The sequence below is a fragment of the Balaenoptera physalus genome (genome assembly GCF_965194825.1).
Source record: "Balaenoptera physalus genome assembly, chromosome: 6".
NCBI lineage: Eukaryota > Metazoa > Chordata > Mammalia > Artiodactyla > Balaenopteridae > Balaenoptera > Balaenoptera physalus.
Window position 1 is genome coordinate 20,046,215 of NC_138885.1, and position 23,860 is coordinate 20,070,074.

Here is a 23,860-nt window from a genome sequence, read left to right on the forward strand (position 1 = left end):
TGCCCTCCTCAATATTCGGACCCCCTGCCTAGGTTATTTAGAAAGCCTAAAGAGATTGGAAATTATAATGTGCGATCTGGAAGAAAAGGCTAGAGGCTGCGGGAGCATGTAGGAACCTGTTTCTAATGAGGAGAAAGCCCGCACCAGGCCCGCAGAGGTGCATAGCCCAGGCAGCCATGGCTGTGACAGCCACATAGGGAGTGGCCATGAAGGCACTTGCTATTTGTTTTTGAGAGTTTTCCCCGTGTACTAATTCTCTCTCTCTCTTTTTTTTTTATTGGAGTATAGTTGCTTTACAATGTTGTGTTAGTTTCTGCTGTACAGCAAAGTGAATCCGCTGTACATATACATATATTCCCCTCTTTTTTGGATTTCCTTCCCATTTAGGTCACCACAGAGCACCAAGTAGAGTTCCCTGTGCTATACAATAGCTTCTCATTAGCCATCTGTTTTATACATAGTAGTGTATATATGTCAATCCTAATCTCCCAGTTCATCCCCCCCTTCCCCTTTGGTATCTATACGGTTGTTCTCTACGACTGTATCTCTATTTCTGCTTTGCAAGTAAGTTCATCTATACTATTTTTCTAGATTCCACATATATGCGTTAATATACAATATTTATTTTTCTCTTTCTGACTTACTTCCCCCCCCCCCCCCGTACTAATTCTTACCCCTTAGGATTGACTGCTGATAGATTGTTAGAGCTTGAATGGAATAAAAGAAAAAGGTTGTTGCCTTAGGAATTTCCCATCTAAAGCACATCACATCAGTGCTATCCTATGCTGCAAGTCAGCCCAGCTCCTTAGAGCATGGCGTAGGCTGCAAGGAACCAAGGTGATTACGGTCCCCATTGGAGCTCCTAGATCCTTGCTGCTCAGAGGGGCTCCGCAAACTGGCAGTGTCGGCAACAGCTGGGAGCTTATTAGAAGTGTAGACTCTTGTGACTATAGATTATCATACTAAGTGATGCAAGTCAGGAAGAGAAAGACAAATACCATACGATATCACTTATATGTGGAATATAAAATATGACACAAACGAACTTACCTATGAAACAGGAACAGACTCACAGGCATAGAGAACAGACTTGTGGTTGCCAAGGGGGAGGAGGGCTGTGGGAGGGGTGGGCTGGGAGTTTGGGATGAGCAGATGCAAACTATTTTATACAGATAAACAGCGGGGTCTTACCGTATAGCACAGGGAACTATACTCAGTATCCTGGGATAAACCATAATGGAAAAGAATGAGAAAAAGAATGCATATATGTGTATAACTGAGTCACTTTGCTGTACAGCAGAAATTAACACAACATTGTACATCAGCTGTACTTCAATTAAAAAAAAAAAAGACGTGCAGACTCTTGAGGCCCACCGACTCAGAATCTATAGAATAACCAGAGTCCCAGGTGATTCATTAGGCACATGAATGTTCAAGGAGCAAAGCTCTAAGCTCAGCCTGTTCCATGAGCAGCAGTCAGATCTCTCTGAGACATTGTGTCATGGGCATGGCCCGTCCACGGGTTAGATTCAGTTCTGATTTCCTATCACTTTTATGGTAAACGCTAATACAAAGTGGTTTAGATATATATCTGTATGTGATTTAGTTTGGCACCTTGCTGTGAGTGTTAACAGGCAAATGTGTGGATCAGAAAAAGAATCCTTTTTGACTATCTACTTGAGATCTGGGGATGGGAAGATACCATCCTGCAACCACCATAGAAGGTGCTGAGGATTCAAGCGGTAAGACACTGGTTCGGCCTTTGAGGAGTCTGGTCCAGGGAGATAAACATTAAAAGGGTCATTTCATCTCGTAGTGTATCTTGTGATTGCATAAGGGACCAGAGGAAAGAGCGGGTAGTTCTTTGTCCTACTGCTGGCATGTCACCAGTATCAGTATACATTGATAGGTGGACAACCCCATATGATAAAGTCCTTTTTAGACCTTTGCCAGAATTTGACCTCTTCTGGGAGCTGCCCTGATGCCTCTTCAGACTGTGAATGGGTAGCACCTTTTGTGTTTTCAAGCAAGTAGCTTAAATAGACATTTGTTCCGTTACCAGTCAGCTGCTGTGTAGCCCGAGAGAGAATGTTTGTCCTTGAGAGCTTGTTCTGTGCTCTGCCCCTTGGCTAAGAGTCCCTGCTTCCTATTACATGGAATGACTTCCCGCTATGACTTTTTGTCTTTGTGATCTCACACTGAAGGCATGTTATGTTTAAACTTAATGCTTTTCCTTCCAAATTGCCTAGATGAAGCATGGTCACTAATCCCTGTAGCTGAAATATCCCATTTGAAGGTTTAGGAGGTAGATGTTGGCGCTTTTTCTCTCTCTCTTTTTTTTTTTTCTTTTTAAGTGAAAGTGAGTTTATATAGAGAGATACACATTCCACCCACAGAGTGTGGACCATCTCCAAAGGCTAGAGAGGCCCTGAGAGAAACACGTTCCATAGACTGTGGACCATCTCCGAAGGCTGGAGAGGCCCTGAGAGGAACTCATTCCATAGAATGTGGACCATCTCAGAAGGTTGCAGGGGCCTTGAGAGAAGGATACTCCACAGACAGAGTGCAGACCATCTCCAAAGGTTAGAGAGGCCTTGGCTCTCCTGATGCAGGGTTCTTAAGAGTTGCAGAAGAGAGAAGCAATGACCCTATCATATATGTACTTTCTGTTGACAGATGTGGAACAAAAACTGTATCTGGGAAACCAGAGAGTGTTTGCTATCAAGCTCTTTTTTTTTTTTTTTTTAACTAGAAACTCTTTTTCCATAGCCTGACTTGCTTTTCCACACTGTTTTGGAATCACATAAACTTGGGACGAGATTCTGTAGTTGCTTCCTAGCTGTGTGAGCTTTGGAAGGGCAGTTAGCTGATTCTCTGAACCTCATATGCAAAGTGGGGAGCAGATATTTCCAAAGGGTAAGAATGGAATGAGGTGGTGTATGCAGAGGGTCTAGTAGAGTATTTGATATCGAGTGCCTAGCACCCAGCAGGCACAGTTGCTGGGCACTGTGCCCTTGGCACTATGTTGAAATATGCTTACGAAGAAAAATAACACATGACCTGCTATCCTTGGAGCTTGTAGTCCTTTAGTATGTGACTGTACTAAAATGCTAAGCAGGTGGCAGATATGTAAAGCAGCCTGCGTAGTTTCCGTGGAATATTGGATGGACATGCTCAACACTTCATTGCTGCCAAGGTCCTCTCACAGGAAAGGGTTCACTGTGACCAGATAGTCCCATTTTTTTCAGGAGATGCCAGAAATTTAGAGTTTTCTATGAAATCCCCCTGTTTCCCAAATGCTGTAAAGTCATTAAAAAAAAACTCCTTGACCTGATTTCTAGTCTACCATCAAATAACAGTAAGGGTATATCCTTATCAACGCATGTAGTTTTGATGTTCTGCCCTCTCTGGCCCATCACATTACCACAAAGCAGGGCCCCTATCCTCCACCCCATCTTGTTTCCTACTAACAGGGCACACGCCTGGAGTCTCTATCCCAGGGCCTTGCCTACACTCTCTTCCTTGTGAGTCGTGGGCTGCAGTGGTAAGAAACTTGACCGTGGAGTGGCTACTTGTCTGTGAAACAAAACCGTTTAAAAGTCTCATACTGGATTGAGCTCTGGGTATGGTCTTTCCACCTCTCTGTCCTAATTGCTGCTTCCCCTTGAACCCCAAAATGAAAACCCGAAGTAGTAAGTTTGAGAGAGGAGCTCTTCTTGGCAGGACCTTTATATTCATTCTCTGCAGGGTTCAGCATTTATGAGCACTCAAGTTCTGAGCTACAAGTGTTGCCCCAAACAGACAATAAAATAGTACCTCTCAGAAAACATTGGTACCAACCTCTTTGTTAGTCTGGCTTTTTTATAGGCTGGATTCTGGAAAAGCTGTACTCTCACCCATACCTACTTACTTTGAATTACATACATCGTATGGTTCCTGGGGTGGACTTGGCAGAGATGGTGTCCTTGAGAAGGCCCTTGGCTTAGTCTAGAACCCTCTTTAACTGCGATCTATCTTCAGCCTTTCATACAGCCTCAGACTGTCCTGGTTCATCAGGGGTGGGAGGCGTTGTATTCTTCGGTCAGTTCCGTGGGCTTTGGAGTGGCAGGTCTGGTGCTAACGGTTGTGTTGCCTGTGGCTGTGGAGTGTGACAGGTGAAAATGAGCCACGTTTCTTTTACCTAGACTAGGGCCCAGTTGTGGAGCTTTTCACTCACCTGCCAGCCATTAGAGAGACAGAACACAGGCTGGCGTAAAAGCTCAAGGCAGGGAAGAATTGGATCCAGAAAATACCAGGCTCAGGATGGTGATGTCTAAGCAAGAATATGAGCACAAAATTGGAAGGATTTATGGAGGGAGTAATGTTAAGAGAGGAAAGGACTGGCGTATTCATAGTCGCTGTTTCAGTCAGAATGTAATCAGCAGTCAGACGGTACAGAATTGGTGCGGGGTGAGTCACAGATGACTGTGACACCTGTTGTTACAACCTTGTGTTTGTGAGAGTGTGTGTGTGTGTTTAGGAGGGTAGGAAGAGAACAGGAGTGAAATGGAAGGTAAGAAGGGTATTCCTTTGAAGGGGAAGGTGAGGCTCCATAGGAAAGTTGAGGAGGATTCGTAGTACTATAAATTGATAAACACTCAGGGTCAGCCTTTGACAAATTATAGGGTAAGAAAAGCCCCAATACCTCGTTTTCAGTTTTGGTGAAAGTTGCCTCAAGTTGTCCAGCCAGAGGGTACAACACAAATGTCTTTCTCTGGATATATATATCTGGCATTTCTCAAATGTATTTGACTGTACCACTTGTGCCATTGTTGGCTTATGGCCTCTCAACTTCAAATTTGTCCTGTTTGCTGCTCTGTAAAACTGGATCTGGGCCCCTTCAATTTTTTTCCTTGGCAGATCGCACAACGTTAAGCTTTGCCAGTAGAGGGCACTAGGGAGACTTTGTAGGAGGAAAGGGTTTCGCTCCTGATTCTTTGTGCTTTCTGGGGGGCTCCTCCAGAGTGTGTGTCTTCTCCAGTGTTGGCTCCTGTGTCATGTGGCAGCCAAGAGTGCACGGTGGCCAGCAGCTTCCCGGGCACCCTCTTGGTGATATGTAGCAGATTGCCTGCAGTGGGATACCTCCCTGTGAGCAGCTTTCCTTGGCACAGTAGAGGATGCATTTCTAGAAAATTTGGCCAACTGGCACCACAGTGGCTTCTGCGCCATCTAGGGAGTCAAAGCTGTGCCCTCTCCAACAATCAGGGTCTCCACCCTGGGGTGGGTGCTGCCTCTTCCTTGGCTGTTCCTTATAACTGGTCTTCTATATGCTTTAGCATCCCTTGTATTACTGCTTACTAGTCAATCTCTTGTTACCCTAACCCTGGTTGTAGTTAACTATTGTTTATATTAAGCTTTTCCTGTTAATGTTACTGTGTGATTTCCATCTCCTGATTGGATTGACTGATATTAGACACCTTTTAAAGTACTGTCAAGAAAATTGTTGACTCTGAAATAGGCAAAAAAGATGATTTAGTGTCCAGTGCACCCTTCTGGGTCATCTGTGCCTTTCATTTTCTTTGAACTATTGTACAATATGGCAAGTTAAAGAAAAATGATAGCAGTGGAAGTAATTCTTATTCATAGAAATACAAATTAATTTTGTCCAGTGGAGGTACTATTGATTGCTCTCAAGAAACCAGTTTTATATATACTAACAAATTTATTTCAACACTCCTGATGTGTTCTGTGTGTGTTCTTTGTAATCTCTTTTGAATCTGTTGTAATATCCTTCTGGTTCCCTCTTTAATTAATGAGCTAAGTAAAATCTTTGATATCTGTTCATTTTATATTTGTAAGAGTCATGGTTTGATCTGTAGAAAAATCATAACAATATAATACTTTAAGGAGCTCATGAGATATGCCCACTTATATTAAAAAATATCATAGAAAATGGTGATATGAATTGCTTGATTTAGAAACATTTTTAATATTTTATAACTGGACAAATAGAGAAGTAAACTCTATTTGAAAGAACAAATAAGTATTACAATTATGTTTTGACATAGAAGATAAAGATTCATAACATAGCGGACCGGGGAGGCGGGCAGCCAGGGTCTGTCAGTCCGCCTGCCGCTCCCCAGGCTGTGCCCGTGCTCGCCGGTTCCCACGTCGGGGGTCCAGGGCCCCTCCCACGGGACCGGTGCCAGGGGGTCTTCGAGTCCCCTCCAGGGGAACCAGAAGAGACTCCCACGGGGGTCCCGGAGCGGCCACAGGTCCGCTTCCATGGGGGCTGGAACCAGAGGAGGCCATGGGTGGGCTCCCAAGGGGACCTGGGTGGCCAGTGTCCACTCCCACGTGTACCACCACCAGGGATTTCTGACGTCTCTTGAAAATGAGAGGTCTGGCAACAGGCCACCATTCACACCACTTCAGAGACCCCTTTCACAGATGGCTGCCTGTACGGAGGCCCCCAGTGACTCATCTGGGATTGTTCTCCACACATGCACCCGGCCCCCAACACTCTCTGCCCCTTCTGTACTGACCCCATTCTGTTTTATGATCAGGGAGTGATCAGCCCCAGTCCTCACCTGGGTCCTGAGCTCACTCACGGCTCTAACCTCCGCTTGCTGGGGACAATGTCCTGCACTGGGAAGGCGCTCGATAGACGTTTGTTGAAAAACCAGTGAATTTGGGGGGAAAAAAAGGTTCATAACATAGCCACAGCATGGGAAAAAAATATTTGCAAATCATATATCTGATAAGGGACTTATATTTAGAATATGTTAAAACCTCTTTCCAACTCAGTAATAAAAAGACAACCCAATTAAAAAATGAGCCAAGAATCTGAATAGATAACTCCCCCCAAAGAAATACAGATAGCCAATAAGTACATGAAATGGTTCTCACCATCATTAGTCATCAGGGAAATGCAAATCAGAGCCATAGTGAGATACCACTTTACACCTACTAGGATGACTACAATAATAATAGTAAAAAAAACACAGATGATAACAAGTGTTGGTGAAGGTATGAAGAAATGAGAAGCTTCATACGCTACTGTTGGTAATGTAAAATGGTACAGCCACTGTAGACAGCATTTTAACAGTTCTTCAAAATGTTAAACATAGAGTTACCATATGACCCAGCAATTCTACACCTAGATATAAACCCAAGAGAAATGAAACCATGTGTCCATACAAAAAGTTGGACATGAATGTTTATATAGCAGCTTTATTCACAATAGCCATCAATTGATGAATAGATGAAATCTGATCTCTCCATACAGTGGAATATTAAGCCACTAACAGAATGAAGTACTGATACATGTTATAACCAGGATGAGCCTTGAAAGCATGGTGCTAAGTGAAAGATGACAGTCACAAGAGACCACATAGTATAGGATTCTACTTGTATGAACCATCCACAGTAGGCACATCTATGGAGACAGAAAGTGGATTCGTGATTTCCTGGGGGCGGGAGGTGGGGGAGGATGGAGGACTAGGAGTTGATAAGTAAAGGGTTTTCTTTTTTCTTTTTTTTTTTAAGATTTTTAGAAATTTCATGTAATGTCTGAAACACTTATATAAACATTTTTCCATACAAATAACCCAATGAAACTTTAGCATTAGTTGTTTGTTTTTTTATACTGAAGGTTCTTATTAGTCATCTCTTTTATACACATCAGTGTCTACATGTCAATCCCAATCGAAGGGTTTTCTTTTTAGGATGATGGAGATGTTCTAAAATTGATTGTTGTGATAGTTGCACAACGCTATGGACATTCTAAAAACCTCTGAGTTGCACACTTTGAAAGAATGAATTGTACGGTATATGAATTGTAGCTCAATAAAGCTGTTACCAAAAAAAGGTGACCTAGACAAATGATCATCAGATAAACCGAATTCCTCAGTGGTGGGTGGTGATGCCGCCTGTGCGTGAACATACAGATCCGCTGTCCACAGGTCAGAAGATCTTCGTGGGCTTCCTCTTTGTATGTCCTCTCACATAGAACTTTCCTTTTTAATTTGGAGCACCATTTCTTTAAGGAAGATTATTGCAAAATGAACTGAATAGCTGCATGATTTCTTAACAGGATGTTCCTCCCCTCCGCATCCCCCCAGCTTTGGAAGCAGTTTGGAGAACCGATGCTTTATTGGAACCTTTATTTCTCCTGGTTTTCTATCACTACTTGAGTGTTTAAAGTCTTATTTTGTATCTTTTCCTGTCAAGGTCTTGTGATAGTGGCTGCTGAAGGAGTCTGAGAATTTGTAAATTATTTAATTTACAAATGATACAAAGCCAAAATGATACCTAGAGCTTTTTTAAAAAAATAAATTTATTTATTTACTTTTGGCTGTGTTGGGTCTTCGTTTCTGTGCGAGGCCTTTCTCTAGTTGCGGTGAGCGGGGGCCACTCTTCATCGCGGTGCGCGGGCCTCTCACTATCGCGACCTCTCTTGTTGCGGAGCACAGGCTCCAGACGCACAGGCTCAGTAGTTGTGGCTCACGGGCCCAGTTGCTCCGCGGCATGTGGGATCTTCCCAGACCAGGGCTCGAACCTGTGTCCCCTGCATTGGCAGGCAGAGTCTCAACCACTGCGCCACCAGGGAAGCCCAATACCTAGAGCTTTGATTGACAGAAACAATTCAAATAAAAACCAGTGTGATAGAACAATGGACCAAAAGTAACAATATAAAATGTCTTGGGTATACAGTGTCCCCTTATCTGCAGTTTTGCCCTCTGCAGTTTCACTTACCTTCGGTCAACCACAGTATGAAAATATTAAATGGAAAATTCCAGAAGTAACAATTCACAAGTTTTAAATTGTGCGCCATTCTGAATAGCAGTGATGAAATCTTGCACCATCCCACTCCATCCTGCTCAGATGTGAATCAGCCCTTTGTCCAGTGTATCTGCCCTTTAGTCACATAGTAGCCATCTCAGTTTTCAGATCAACAGCTGTGATATTGCAGGGCTTGTGTTCAAGTCACCCTTATTTTACTTAATAATGGCCCCAAAGCGCAGGAGTGGTGATGCTGGCAATTCACATATACCAAAGAGAAGCTGTAAAGTGATTTTTTTTTTTAAATAAATTTATTTATTTTTGGCTGTGTTGGGTCTTCGTTGCTGCACACGAGCTTTCTCTAATTGTGGTGAGTGGGGGCTACTCTTCGTTGTGGTGCGCGGGCTTCTCATTTCGGTGGCTTCTCTTGTTGTAGAGCTCGGGCTCTAGGCGCGCCAGCTTCAGTGGTTGCAGCACGTGGGCTCAGTAGTTGTGGCTCGTGGGCTCTAGAGCACAGGCTCAGTAGTTGTGGCACACGGGCTTAGTCGCTCCGCGGCATGTGAGATCTTCCCAGACCAGGGCTCGAACCCGTGTCCCCTGCACTGGCAGGCGGATTCTCAACCACTGAGCCGCCACGGAAACCCTAAAGTGATTTCTTTAAGTGAAAAGGTGAAAGCTCTCAACTTAATGAGGTTGCTAAGATATACAGTAAAAACGAATCTTCTGTGAAACTGTGAAGAAGAAAAAAGAAATTTGTGCTAGTTTTGCTGTTGCCCCTCAGACTGCAAAACTTACAGCCACAGTGCATGGTGTTTAGTTAACAAGGAAAAGGCATTAAATTTCTACAATAAGATATTCTGAGAGACCACATTCACATAACTTTTATTACAGTATATTGTTAGAATTGTTGTATTTTATCATTAGTTATTGTTAATCTCTTTCTGTGCCTAATTTGTAAATTAAGCTTTATCACAGGTAGGTATGTATAGGAAAAACGTAACATATATAGGGTTTGGTACTATCCACGGTTTCAGGCATCCACTGGGGGTCTTGGAACGTATCCGCCGAGGATAAGGGGGGGGGCACTGTAAATAGGAAGTCTTGCACGTGGGTGCAAAACAATCGATTACACCAACCCAGAGTGGAGAAGACCTTGCTTGACGGTCATTCCAATTAGAAATAAAGCCATTGTGGTTTCATTTGGGTTACGGTGGGGAGGAAGGTTAAATAAGAACCAAAGATTGCTGCAGCTTCCAGAAAGCTAACCCTGAAGTTTTGGTCAGACCCCAGGTCATCACTTAATGACTGAATGGCCCAGGGCAGGCTGCGTAACCTCACCAAATCTCAGTTTCCTCATCTGTACAATGGGGATAGTAGTATAGACCTTACAGGATTGTTGTGAAGATCAGCCAGGTTAATGTTTGTGAAGCCTTAAAGCTGTGCCTGGCACCTAGTAGGCACTATATGATGGTGACACAGATGATGGTTCTAGAAATAGGGATTCTAGGTTAAGGAAGAGACGGTGCCAGTATGTGGCAAGAATCAGATCCCACTGGGAACATGGGGATCTGGTTAACAGAATCATCGACTTACAGGGAGTGCAGGTAGAGGGTGGCCCTGCTGGGGGAGGGGCTGGGAGATGTCAGCGCAGTTTAGCAAATAATCATTGAGTATCTTCTGTGGGAAAACTATGTTAGATGTGCTGGGGATAAAGCCCTCACATCACACGTATAATGTGGAAGGAACTAGGGTTCACAGGAAGGGCAGCCTGGGTTAGGACAGAGAAGTAATAAGAGCATTTCTGGACTTGTATCTCTCAGTCTTGGGTTCTTCTTCTGTAAAATAGATATTATACTGGCTGTGAGAACTAAGGTTTGCATAAAGTTCCTAGTTGGTTCATAGCAAACACTCAAGAAATAGTACTTATTATATAGCATAATAATATAATCAGGAATAATTCAAATACAAAAGTAACCATGCACAGATATTTCATAAAAGTTATGGGAGAAACAGAAGGGAGGGATCCTGTATGCTTAGGGCCTGACAAGGCAATGTTTCATCTGAAAATGGCCTTTCAGTAGATAAAGACTGGGGTGGAGGATGGGGGATATGGTGAAGAGACTAATTTCTGATAATCAATGATACTGAAAGGATTCCTTTAGGTATAGAGAAGGTAATAGGAGGTAACTATTTTTTTTAATTTATTTTTTTATTGAAGTATAGTTGATTTACAATGATGTGTTAGTTTCAGGTGTACAGCAGAGGTAACTATTTTTGAGGTCTCTTCTACTTCTTATGATTCTTCGTAGTTTATTCTTGGAACATTCCTTTTGTTGAAGGGGTTCCTGGAGTTTTAATTCTCTACCCCAAAGCATTTCTAAGTGAAACTTTGGGGGGCTGTGGCAGTCTACCCGGGGAAATGTTTGTCCAGGGACCTTCTTCCTATTCCCAATTACCTGTACTCCTACAAGTAAGAAAAAGATGTGAAAACATTTGTTGTAGGATATTCAATTTTGAAAAAAAAAAAGTTTTAAGTCAGGTTTCCTGTGGTGGTTAGTTCTTTTTATAGGAATGTTAGAATCCAAGCGCCTCTAGATCCTGTGGGGCACGACAGCTTGGTTGGGTAGCTCTTTTCCAAATGCAGGTACGTAAGGTTAAATGCCTGGGTGTGTAGTTGGCTGTGAGAATGATCTGACCAGGGTCAAGTGGCTGAACAACGTCAGACGAGGAAGAGGGGATTCCACCACTAGAGGAAGAAGATACACAATACCGTTGCCCTGTAGAACCTTCAGGCAGCCTTCCTGATCCTCTCTTACACACCGGCTCCTCCATTGTCCTATCTTGGTGGATGACATAGCACGTTGCCTCAGCTGCCCGAGATGAGAGTCCAGTGGTCATCGGGACTCCTCCCTCCATCCCCTCCACTTAGTCATTGTTCCTTGTCCTGCTTATTTGACCTCTTAAATGCTTCTACCAACCACGACTGCCACTACCCTGTGGAGGCCTTGATCTGCCTCAGTCCTCACCCAGAGCTGCGGGAGCCTCCTGGGCTCTGGCCGTGGCCTCTTCACATCCGCCACACAGCAACCAAGATCAAATATGGCAGTCTCTCCACTCTTAAAGCCTCCAGTGATTTACATCGTTTGGGGTTCTCATTGAACAGGGGAGGTTTTCCGGAAACATCTGCAGACCTTTTTCAAAGAAGTATTTCTTTGTAGGTCCTATCCTGGACCCATAAGTAGAAAGGGGGCATTCAGAATGGGGTTTGGGCTTCTGTATTATGAAAAATCTCCCCAAACAGGAAGAAACCCAGTAAGTAATGCTTTAAAAGGCAACTCTTTTGTTTTGAAATAATTATTTCACAGGAAGTTGCAAAAAAGAGTACAGAGAGTTTCACGAACCCAGCTTCCCCCAGTGGTGTTGTTTTGTATGCTCTAGTACCAGGACATTGACTACAGACCTAAGTAATGCTTTTGAATGCCCATTTCTCTTGCCAGGTTAGAATGTCACACTTCCTGTTACACGGACTCTTGGGTTATTTCTTGACTTTATCGGGATACGTTTTAATTTAGGATTGGCATGGACAGTCTTGAGTCTGTGAGAGTTGAGGGTCATGGCGGTGGTGTTTGTTGTATGTGAGTGTCTGTAAGAGTTTGATAGCTGCCACATGTTTATCCTTGCAAAGTGGATTATACCTCCAAAGAGCTTGCCAAGAATAAATTTGAGCAGTGTAATTCTATCTGGTGACCTAAGGTCATAACTTTGTTATGTAAAAAGTCGGAACTGCCACAACAGGTTTTATGCTAGGAGGATAATGCAGACAGTTCTTGAATCTAAGATACAGTTTGCTTAAAATGATGTCCATGTGAATTGTTTCCCAAGCATGTGTACATCTTGCTTTGTTTTATCTTGTTTAGGTGGTAAAACGTAAGGGCACAGGGCTTGTTTGGTCTTGTTTTGGTCGTAATTCTAAAGTACAGCATCTACAGGGGAATGGCTCTAGATCGTGAATCAGAAAGTGGAGTTTTGCGCTGAGAAATGGAGTTGTAATGAATTACTATAGGTTATAATGAATTCGGGGAACGGATTTCAGACTTTAAGTGCTGACCTAGGAAATTCTTTGAAGCAGTGATCTTTACCAACATCGGGAATCGGGCTTGGTGACAGAGCTCTGCTGTCTTGCCCATCAACCCTGACGGACGAGCTAGAAAAATCCTTTGTGTCAGTTGTGGTGACATTTTGCTGACACTTGCCTCTGTTTTCTGTGTCTCGCACAGATTTGCTTGCATCTTTTGAGAAAGGCAACTGGGGGGCAGTAAGAAAACCACTGTCTGATTCGGAATAAGACTAGGTTAGCGGAGGCCGGTTGTGTGTTTTGAAATCAGGCAGTAGGGGGAGATCTCTCACCTGACTAGCAAAGGCCTCTGGGGTGCCTTACAGGACCAGGCACTGGACTAGGCCCTTTGCAAATGAAAACCCTGCAAGGTAGACACTTTATAGACGAGGAAGCTGCATCTCCATTTCTGTAACTTCCCGAAGGGAGCGGGCTCAGGGGCAGTTCACGTCAGTGCTGAGATTGGAATCTGGCTCTCGCTGCCACACCAGACCGCCCCTCCATCCATGCAAGACACTCGGCGTTCAGCTCCGACCCTCTTGCGTGATTCCCAAGCAGGCTTCTGAGAGGATTGCAGAGGCTGACTCCTTTCACGGCTGAGAGGCTACCTTCTGAGTGGAGAATTCAGAACATACTAGATGCCACGTCCTTGATGATGGGTAATAACCTCTTTAGGGTAGGAAGGAGACTTTGTGGTACGAGGAAAGGAGCAGCCAGCTGAAAGTTACTCATCTAGTTCATTTCTTCATGTTTCTCATGCTTGCTGTCAGCGAAGTGGTGAAGTGGTCATTGCGGGTTGAGAAGGAAGCTCCAGTGAATAGTCAAGACCTTGGGTTCTTCAGAGAGATTCCCAGAGCAGTGATGCCTGTATTTTCCAAGGACAAGACCAGCAGGCATCTTTATTAACCAAGGAGTCATAAGGACTTTTCCCAACAAATACCAAGCACTTAACTTGCAGGATCTAAATTCCTTCCTTCAGGGAGTTTGAATCTTAACAGGGAGCAAACCTTGACGCTAGAATGTGTATACGTATCAACAGTTCCAGTTGATGGGGGTGCCTTCCAAAGGAACAGCCGTGTGGCTCTGTCCTTCATCCAGGATGATCAACAATCCCGCTTTGCCCGGGTTTCCCAGGACAGGGGACTTCCAGTGCTAATACCAGGGTGGAGTTGGTCACCCCACCTTCAACAGTCTTTGTGGTCCTGGGCAGGTCACTTAGACTTTCTGGATCCTGGGGTCTGCATCTCTCTTTCTAGATGGCTTTTAAATGCCCTTCCAGTTTCTTAGGATTGGCAGTTAGGTATGACTAATTCCCAAGCCTGTGTTGGGGAGAGCATGTGGGCTAAAGCTAGAGCTCTGAAGCCTTTGAGAGTGATGATGAGAAATTAGTATCTGGTTGAGAACAATACCGGCTACTGTTTAGAAAGTTAAGAATGGTTAGGCAGTTAGGATAAAGTAACAGGTACCTGTAATGAGGTGGCCTGAGCAGGTGAGCAACACTGTGAACTCCTTTGAACTTGGGCCCACCCGGAACTTAAAACAACAACAACAACAGAACGAAATTAGTGCAGACATTGATAAATACAGAGATTTGTCCCAAGACTCTGGGCTTTCTGGTTCTCTGGAAAGACTGAAAGATTTGGCCAACCCCAGACTGTCTACCCTCAAGCTGTCCCATGTCTGGAGCTGCAGAGTGGCTGCTGCTTCTAGATGGGTCTCTGGGGCTTCCCTGGTGGCGCAGTGGTTGAGAGTCTGCCTGCCAATGCAGGGGACACGGGTTCGAGCCCTGGTCCGGGAAGATCCCACGTGCCGCGGAGCAACTGGGCCCGTGAGCCACAACTACTGAGCCTGCGCGTCTGGAGCCTGTGCTCCGCAACAAGAGAGGTCGCGACAGTGAGAGACCCGCGCACCGCGATGAAGAGTGGCCCCTGCTCGCCGCAAGTAGAGAAAGCCCTCGCACAGAAACGAAGACCCAACACAGCCATAAATAAATAAATAAGTAGATGGGTCTCTGGTCTATCACGGCCCCCGTTTTCCCTCACCTACCACCCTCACCCCCTCAGACTTGTTTCCCCCCCGTTTTTCTCTCTGCGCACTTCAATTATCTGTCTGATAAGGTGGACACTTCAGCTCAATAGCGCTTAGAATTTGAGGGCACGCTTAACGTTGCATTGGTTTCCTGGCCTTACCCAGGCCAATTGACTCATCATCTTGGGGAGGGTGGTGGGCTGACGTTTGTGTTTAAAAGGTCGACCCCAGGTGATTCTGACGCACAGTGAGGGTTGAGAACCAGTGCCTTAGCTTGATCCTGGGGTAGGTTTTGGTGGGGAGAAGCACCGTGGGGCAGAGGAAATGAGGAAACAGTTCACCTGCCCCATTGGTTGGGGCCGTCACAATGTGAGCGCAGTGTGAACTGAGCTCACTGGCAAAAAATCAGGGAAGTTTTTTCAAAGCAAACATCCCGATGGCGTGTTCACGGCACATTTTGCCAAGGTATTAATAAACTCTCCCCAGGTCCTGCTGCACTGCTGCAGGCATTTAAATCATTATAATAATGATCATAGTATTTTGCACAGTGATTATAAAAGTATTTTTTAATGGGCTTGTAAATCTAGTGGTCGTGAGAGGCAAGTGACATAAATTTATTATATTCGTTCGAGGCGAGGGATAAAATGGAGGGGGCACACTTAAAATGAACTTTGGTGGTTTTCCATTTTGCATAATGGCTTCATTCATGTATAATTCCCTCACGGTAAATCAGTTTCTGTCATCTGATGCCAATCTGCCCCTCCCCCTCCTGCCAGGATTGCATTCTAGGCTATGAGAGTGGTCATCCTGAATTATCAAAACATTTGAGTAGCTGGTCAATAAAAGTCTGTTCTCATCTGAATCTTAAAATGGAAGGGACTTAGATACCACCTATTTCTGCGGCTTCCTTTTAAGGGCAGACAGAACCAAATTGAGATGTTAAGTGACTCATTCAAAACTCTGTCCCTGGGGCTTCCCTGGTGGCGCAGTGGTTGAGAATCTGCCTGCCAATGCAGGGGACACGGGTTCGAGCCCTGGTCTGGGAAGATCTCACATGCCGCGGAGCAGCTAGGCCCATGAGCCACAACTACTGAGCCTGCGCGTCTGGAGCCTGCGCTCCGCAACGAGAGGCCGCGATGGTGAGAGGCCCGCGCACTGCGATGAAGAGTGGCCCCCACTTGCCACAACTAGAGAAAGCCCTCGCACAGAAACGAAGATCCAACACAGCCAAAAATAAATAAAAAATAAATAAAACTCTGTCCCGAGTCCTGGAACTCTGTGCCTCACGGTCTCCTTCCTCTGGTTTACAGCTACTCTCCCCAGGTCCCCAGGACTGCAGAGAAACTGGGTGTCTCTCTTGCTGTGTACCCTTCCTCAAGCTTGCAGCTTGCAGTCAGTAGCTTACAGAACTTTTATTCATCCTTTATCCCCCGATGTCTAGCCTGGAGCCTGGCATTAGTTGGAGCTTAAAAAATGAGGGAAAATGAAGGGAAGAGACCCAGTTTACATCACAGGGTCTCTGGAACCTCTGGGGGGCTTCTCTCCATCTCCTGAGTCTCTGGGACCCCCTGGTGTGGTGCCCTGGAGAGAGCCCTGAGTTCGCGTGTTCTGCACGGCTGTGTGGGAGGGTTGGTGGAGGTGGCACTCGTCTCTAAGGGCAGGGACCATCTCTTGAACCTTCGGTGTCTTCTCCACAACGTGTGGAAGCACAGAGGGCACACAGCGTGCTGCTTCTGTGCATGTCTGTCTGACGGGGGTCTCTGAGCTCTAGTCCGTTTCTCTGGTTTCGTTCTGTAGAAAATACTCGAAAATGCCGCCTTAACGTCGCTTTGATGGAATTGCATGAGAAAAATACATAGTAAGAGTGTAATCTCGTTCTAAACTGGTAACGTGTTAGCAATCTGCCATTTTCCTCAGGATAGCCTCTGCAGTGTAAGGTGTGTGTGTGTTTTTACGCCCTTGCTATATACCCGGGTGCCCAGCTCTAATATTTGTAATTATTTTGCTGATCACATACATTTTAGTTGTGCCTCCTCATAACCTTTGAAATGAAGTCTCCACCGTGAGGCTCCACACTCAGCCCATTCGGGATTCTCCTCCCTGTCGTGAGAGCCAAGACACCTCGTAGCAGAGATGCTTTGCTGGGTGGGAGTTGGGTCGGGATAGGAGTGGGTGTTTGCAGAATCACCTGGGAAGTTGTTTTCTTTTTTAATCCCCAAATTGAAGCCCAACTCAGGATGACTAAAGCACACTTAGGGGAGACGAATGAGGGAGAGCTCTGCTCAGGGCTAAATGTTTTGAAAATTTTCCAGATGATTATTATATATCTCTCCAGCTCCTCATTTGAAAAGAGCTGCCTTACAGGGTTGCCTTGAAATTGGAGGAAAACCCTAACACTCGGTGGAAAGCAGCTGATATTTATTAAGTGCTTATTGTCGTGGGCCCAGCAAGTGATTAAATCCCTTTGGTTTTTTGCAGACTCACTCCGTTTATTCATCAGTGAGCTGCCTTCGAGGTGTGAGGCTCTCTGATAGATGCTGAGGCATCCGAGAGCCGTGGTTAAGCCTGATGGCCGGGGTCTTCAACAGCTCTGCCACCTGGTAGCTGTGCGGCCTCGAACAGATTGCTTGGTCGTTCATACCTCAGTTTCCCCCGCTCTAAATGGGGACCTCATCAGCTGAGAGGATGTGTGCTACAGTGATAACGGCCAGCTCTTACTGCAGTGAGGATGAGGACAGCCCTGCCTTTAGAGAGTGGACAGTTGGGTAGCAACCAGGGTCCAGCAGGGAAGCACCGTGGTCAGCACATGTGACATTTGACCCAGTCTGTGCTTTTCACATCTCACCATACAGTCTTCCCTCCCTCTGCACCCCCCATCCATGCCTCATTTATCTATAAATGAGGAGCTCAGCTATATGAATTTATCGAGAAGTATCCCAGAATTCTGTATCACATCTTGTTAATGAGTGACGTGGTGCAGTGTCATTATTGTGAAGGTCAGTTTTGGTCAGAATTGTAGAGTGGCGCTCCCAGGCCCTCCTGAGAGGCTGCTGGCACTTATACCAAATGGCCCTAAACTATGGTCCTTTTCTGCAGTTACTTTCTGTGCTGTCATCTTCATTCACGCCCTCCTGACTTCTAAAATTCCTGATCTCTCACCACTAGAGTAGAACCAAAGGTCACCAGGAGAAACCAAATGACTGGACTTGTTACATCAATATGCTTGGCTTTATGCAAACGACTTAGGACACAGTCTGAGAGTTCTTGAGGAGAGACTGTTGTATCCTTCTGACCTACCCTCTGTCTCCCTTTTCTACTTTTAAGGATCCTTTGATGACAGTGAGCCCACCGGGATAAGCCAGGATCATCTCCCTATTTTAAGGTCATCTGATTAGCAACCTTAATTCTATCCGATACCATAATCCCCCTTTGCCATGTAATGTAACAAGTTCTGGGGATGAGAATGTGGACATATTTGGAGGACCATTATTCTATGTGCTATAGTTTTGTTCCTTTTTGTTTAATTAATTACTTACAGTATGTTTCAAAAAGGATTAAAAGATGTAATACAGGAAGATAAAAATACGTTTAACATTAAAGGGAGGGACTTCCCTGGTGGCGCAGTGGTTGGGAATCCGCCTGCCAGACACGGGTTCGAGCCCTGGTCCGGGAGGATCCCACATGCCGCAGAGCAACTAAGCCCGTGTGCCACAACTCCTGAACCTGCGCTCTAGAGCCCACGAGCCACAACTACTGAGCCCGCGTGCCACAACTACTGAAGCCCGTGCACTTAGAGCCCGTTCTCCGCAACAAGAGAAGCCACCGCAATGAGAAGCCCGCGCACCGCAACGAAGAGTAGCCCCAGCTCGCCGCAACTAGAGAAAGCCTGCACATGGCAACGAAGACCCAACACAGCCAAAAATAAAAAAAATAAAAAAAATAAAAATTAAGGGGAAACAGATGAGGCAGGGAGAAAATAAGAGGAAATTTAGAGTCAGGAATGAGGTTTAAACACAAAATAGACACCAATTTACTTCCTGGAAGGGGACCGTGATTTTGGCTTTTCCTAGCCACTCTCTTGAAGGGGGAAGCAATGTCAGTTACCTTTTACCGTGTCATTGAGTAAGATCCAACCAGTTGTCTAGATGCCCAGATGATACTAAGATGAAAGAGAACTTTCTTCTCTAGGTCCTTCTGAATACAAGAAGAATAATGAGGAAAACCTTTGCCAGGTTTACAGTAAACCCAGAGATATGTTTTATCTGGCCGTTTCCTTTTTTACTGCTTTCTATTTTAGGTCAAATATATATATTGCTTTGAAGATTTCTTCCAAGACATGTCATCTGGGGTCAGGCCGAATCCAGAGGTTGGAAATGTCTAGAGCAGCAGTTGCAGTGTGATGGTTCTCATGCCCTGGGCTTTCATTCTGAATGGCGGTGATGTCCTTTTCACCATTTCTATTTTTCAAAGTCATTAAATACAATAGATATTTACATATATGATCTCCGATCCCACTTGAAGATGGAAGAGTTTGAAAGCCTGCCAGCATTTATCAAGAGCTTGAGTTGTGGTTAGTAGTTCTGGACCAGCAACCCAGGAAGTTTTGGGAAATGATATGTTATAAAAATATTTATGTATATCCCCAATGGACTGTTGGTTACAGACACGATGCATTAGGAACACTCAGGGCAAAGTATAAATTATTGAGCATTTTACTGATAATTCTGCCGATTTTCCTCCAGATTATCTTCCCTTCTAGCCGAAAGTTGGATTCATCTGATCAGAAATCTTTTGGCATATCTTACAGTATTTTTTAAAAAATCAATATTTAGAGAAAATATTTTGACTGTGATAGTCATTTTGTTTTTTAATTTATTAGAATTAAAGACTCATACACCTGCAGTGTGTTATTTGTGGAGAAATGCTTTCAAATAGCTGCCGGAAACCACCTGTCTCATCCTGATACTTAGAAACAAAACATGGAAAACTTAGAAAATAAACTTATGGGGGATTGGAGATGCCAGTTAATCACACCCTTCCTCCCTTCTCGGTTCTGAAGTAGAGAGAATAGTAGAAGCCAGATGAAGATTACAGAACCAGCTTTATTAGAGTAAAGCTGAGTTGGAAGATGGGTCTTGGGTGCAAGACTTCTGAGCCATCCTAGATAGAAATGTACACAGTTGTCCTGGTGATTGCCAGGAAGCCTTGGGTGGACTCAGCTGGGTAGGGGAGCCCCGCCTCTTTGACTCCTGCGGGCAGGGAAAGGGGGAGTGCACCTCCTGAGGGCAGGAAACCCAGCAGACATGCCCCGCCTCCCCGCACCACGGCTGAGATGCTGTCCTTCCTCCCCAAGAAGACCTGTGAACACTGATGAAAGAGCAGTTATAGTCTCCTCTGTGGTTCTTCCTGGGAAATGGAGCACACGTTCTGCATGAAAATGTGTCCAGAGGAAGTAAAGAGTCCTCCCTTTATAAACCATTTGATTTGTTGTTTTTAAATTCAGATACAAGAAATCCAAACATTGGGCTGTTTCCTGTCTAGTTTTGATGCTGGGGCTGGTAATTAGATTGCTCTCTGGTTTTGAATAGACGTTGGGTCCCCACACAACATGTATACTAATAAGACTGTAATTGTGAAATTGATTTTGTTGACCAGTCATACTTGTTTCTTACATAATTAGATGCTGTGTGTTACACGCTAAATGGGTAAAAGGTAATTTGTCATTAATCATTTTGCACATGAACAAAAGATGGTATCAAAATGAATGAACTTCATAAACTGTAATATCTTGTTTCAAAAATGAAATAGGAATTAAGAAAAGATTAGAAAGTTCCTAAGGTATGTGTGCCTATGCGTATGTGTGTGAGAGAAAGAAAGACTGTTAAAGGAGCTTGTTTGTTACAAAAGGTTGGGCAAAGTCGATGTAGAACAGTACATGGATTAAGTCATCCTTCAAATAGTTTCTTTCAGAAAGAACTTAAGTCATCTTTCAAAAATAGTTTCTTTCAGCAAAGCTTTGAAAGGCTTTCAGTGGCCATAAAGTCAGTTAGTTATATGCCCTGGAAGATATCAGAATTAGAAGCATTTCTAGAAACTTAAATATTGGTTCACATCATCTTAGGCAAAATTAAGGCCCTGGTAAGGATGCTTACCTGAGTTGAAGGTTGTTTCACTTTGAAGTCATGTAGGACAGTAGTCAGGATCCTAAAGCAGGTTTTCTAAACTGAGCCACTTGAGCAATTAAAAGACAACAAAAGCCCAATAACCCCCTGATGATGTCTAACTTTGAGCAGCACAGAGTATATGATGGGTAGCTGCATAGAGTGATTCGTTGTATAGAGTTATTTGCTATATCGGAGTTAAAGTCGGAAGACATGGATCCAAACGGTGTCTTGGATTTTAGCAAAATGGATCAAAATCCTGCAGTTGGAAAGCATGGCCAGTTGTCTTATAAGCACTCCTAATTCACAATGATAAAACCCTGCCATCTGCAGATGTCATTCTCATCTCAGCGGGATGCATCTTACAGTAACTCTAAGAGTGTCTATAAGACAGCCGGTCTTCCTGACATGCCTCCAGTTTATTCAGAAGTGATACGAAATCATTAAGTTCTTTGCACATTAGGAAAAGGAGAAGAATTGTGCCATATTCTCCATCACCCCCCACTGGAAAGTAGTGTCAGATTGGCCCTCATTCTTCGTATCCTGGATGAGATAAAAAACAATGCGTCTCAAAACTTTAATGTGCAAACAAATACATGAGGATCGCGTTCTAAATACCAGTTCTGATTCGGTTGGTCTGGGGTTGGGCCTGAGATTTCTAACAGTCTTCCAGCTCATCTCAGTGCTGCTGGTCTGCAGGCCAGGTTTTGAGTAGCAAGGTTAGAGAGGCGCTGGTTACTAGATGCATTGGTAGACACTGAGGCCATTAGTTGAGCCTCAGCTAATCTCTCATCTTTGGAGCCAAATGCCAAGGAGAGGTTAATAAAAGCCCTAACAGTCCAACAAGTCCTTCCATGGCGTAGAGGTCTAACAGGGCTCTGTAGTGAACTAGCTCTTCCTGAAAGACTGCCTCCTTGGGCAGGGCTTCTTGGGCATTCATTGGTCTGAGAAGACCAGCACATGAGTCTTTAAGGAGAAAACCAGAGTGCCTTGCATGTAGATTGTCTAATAAGCCAGTTCGACTGCGTTTGTCCAGAGTAGAGTTTATCATTTTAAATACTGGGGTAGACCATGTTTTGGATCCCACTAGATAGGATCCATAGACATGATAGAAAGGACATCTTTCCAAGAATGTAATAGTTTTCATGTCTGCCTATGTATTCAATAAAAATACCCCTGCTTGGGCCGCACCTCAGACCAAGTTAATCAGAATCTTTAGGTGTGGGACCTGGCAGCTGTCTTTTTTTTTTTTAAAAAAAGAAGGAGCCCAGGTGATTCTTAAGTGTATCACGGTTGGGAGGCCTGGATTTAGGCAATCCTTAACTCTGAGGGCAGGGAGCTCGCCTCAGAGATATTAATCTTGAGATATTAATCATTTGTGTACTCCTATGGCTTGTGACCAGGTATTTGCAGTATTGGTAGAGTTGACCTTCATTTATAAATTAAGGGACAAGTAAGCATCTGATGGTTGAGTTCTTCCCTAAGAAAATTCAGACTTGGGGCATTTATGACCCAGGTTCTGCCAGAGCCTGGGCTTTGCGTTCCATGGGGATTTGCTATAACCCCGTTTTAGAAGTGATGGGAAATTCATTAAACCATTTACGTTTGATAAGCCTCTGAGGGGCCACTTCTGCTGATGGTGTGTGCATGTTCGCGTGTGTGTGCTCATCTTCTCACTTACCAGCTAGTTTTTATTTTATTTATTTATTGGCTGCGTTGGGTCTTCGTTGCCGCGTGCAGGCTTTCTCCAGTTGCGGCGAGCGGGGGCTACTCTTCGTTGCGGTGCGCGGGCTTCTCCTTGCGGTGGCTTCTCTTGCAGAGCACGGGCTCTAGGCGTGTGGGCTTCAGTAGTTGTGGCTCGCAGGCTCAGTAGTTGTGGCTCGTGGGCTCTAGAGCGCAGGCTCAGTAGTTGTGGCTCGTGGGCTCTAGAGCGCAGGCTCAGTAGTTGTGGCGCACAGGCTTAGTTGCTCCGCGGCGTGTGGGATCTTCCCGGACCAGGGCTCGAACCCATGTCCCCTGCATTGGCAGGCGGATTCCCAACCACTGCGCCACCAGGGGAGTCCCCGCCAGCTAGTTTTTAAAAACTTTTAACCTGCTGGTCTTTATCAGATCTTGTGCTTGGAAGGCTGTCCCATTCCTGCAGACAGTACCAACCCCAGCATGTGCTCCTCTCCAGGTGGAAGAGTGGGGTCCTGGGGTGACTGACTTGTAGGGTTTAGGGAGCACTTGTTGAATAATGAGCTTTATCTTCAGGGCATTGTCCTACTTTTTGGAAGTAATTTTGATGATTTTTGTGACTCTGGTTTTCTTTATTACTGGGGCCATCTGGAGCCTGTTGTCATTTGTGGGTGTTTTCTACATATAAGGAGTTGCCAGAAGTCTGATCCTCAGAGGAAAAAGGTGCATTTTGTACTTACCATAAAATTCCTTTGTGGCTTTACTGTCCTTTGGCTCTGAGTGGAAGCAAATCTTGGAGTTTTTCATCCAACATCAAGGAGACCTACCTAACAAATTTACACACCATGTGATCTTTTCACAGACCGTTCCTTTTTTCTTCCTAGAGAGTCATTATCGACCTGTCACAATGTGTGTTCATGGTTTCCTGGGCTGGAAGCCAGATGACAATCCTTTTCTATTTAAGACTGTCTGATGTAGCATCATCCAGCTTTTGTCTTCTCAAAGCCTTCTTCCCTGTACCTTGATTTGTAGACTAGGATCTTTGTGGAGCGGAGCGTCAAGGCCATATACTAATTAGTACATGGGGGCATAGCCAGCCCAGGCATGAACTCCTTGG

At 44.7% G+C, this 23,860-nt stretch overlaps 1 protein-coding gene across 9 annotated transcripts in view; it reads left to right on the forward strand.

Annotated features, from left to right (window-relative positions):
- The window catches only part of MGAT5 (alpha-1,6-mannosylglycoprotein 6-beta-N-acetylglucosaminyltransferase), a 374,663-nt gene that overhangs the window by 102,734 nt on the left and 248,069 nt on the right, over nucleotides 1-23,860 (forward strand). Inside the window, exon 1 of one of the 9 annotated variants that reach the window (XM_082465867.1) lies at nucleotides 18,669-19,341. The exons of the other annotated variants lie outside the window; for them this stretch is intronic. The gene's annotated coding sequence lies outside the window, so the exon portion shown is untranslated. Of the gene's footprint in view, nucleotides 1-18,668; nucleotides 19,342-23,860 lie in introns of those variants that run through there. 9 annotated transcript variants of the gene reach the window in all.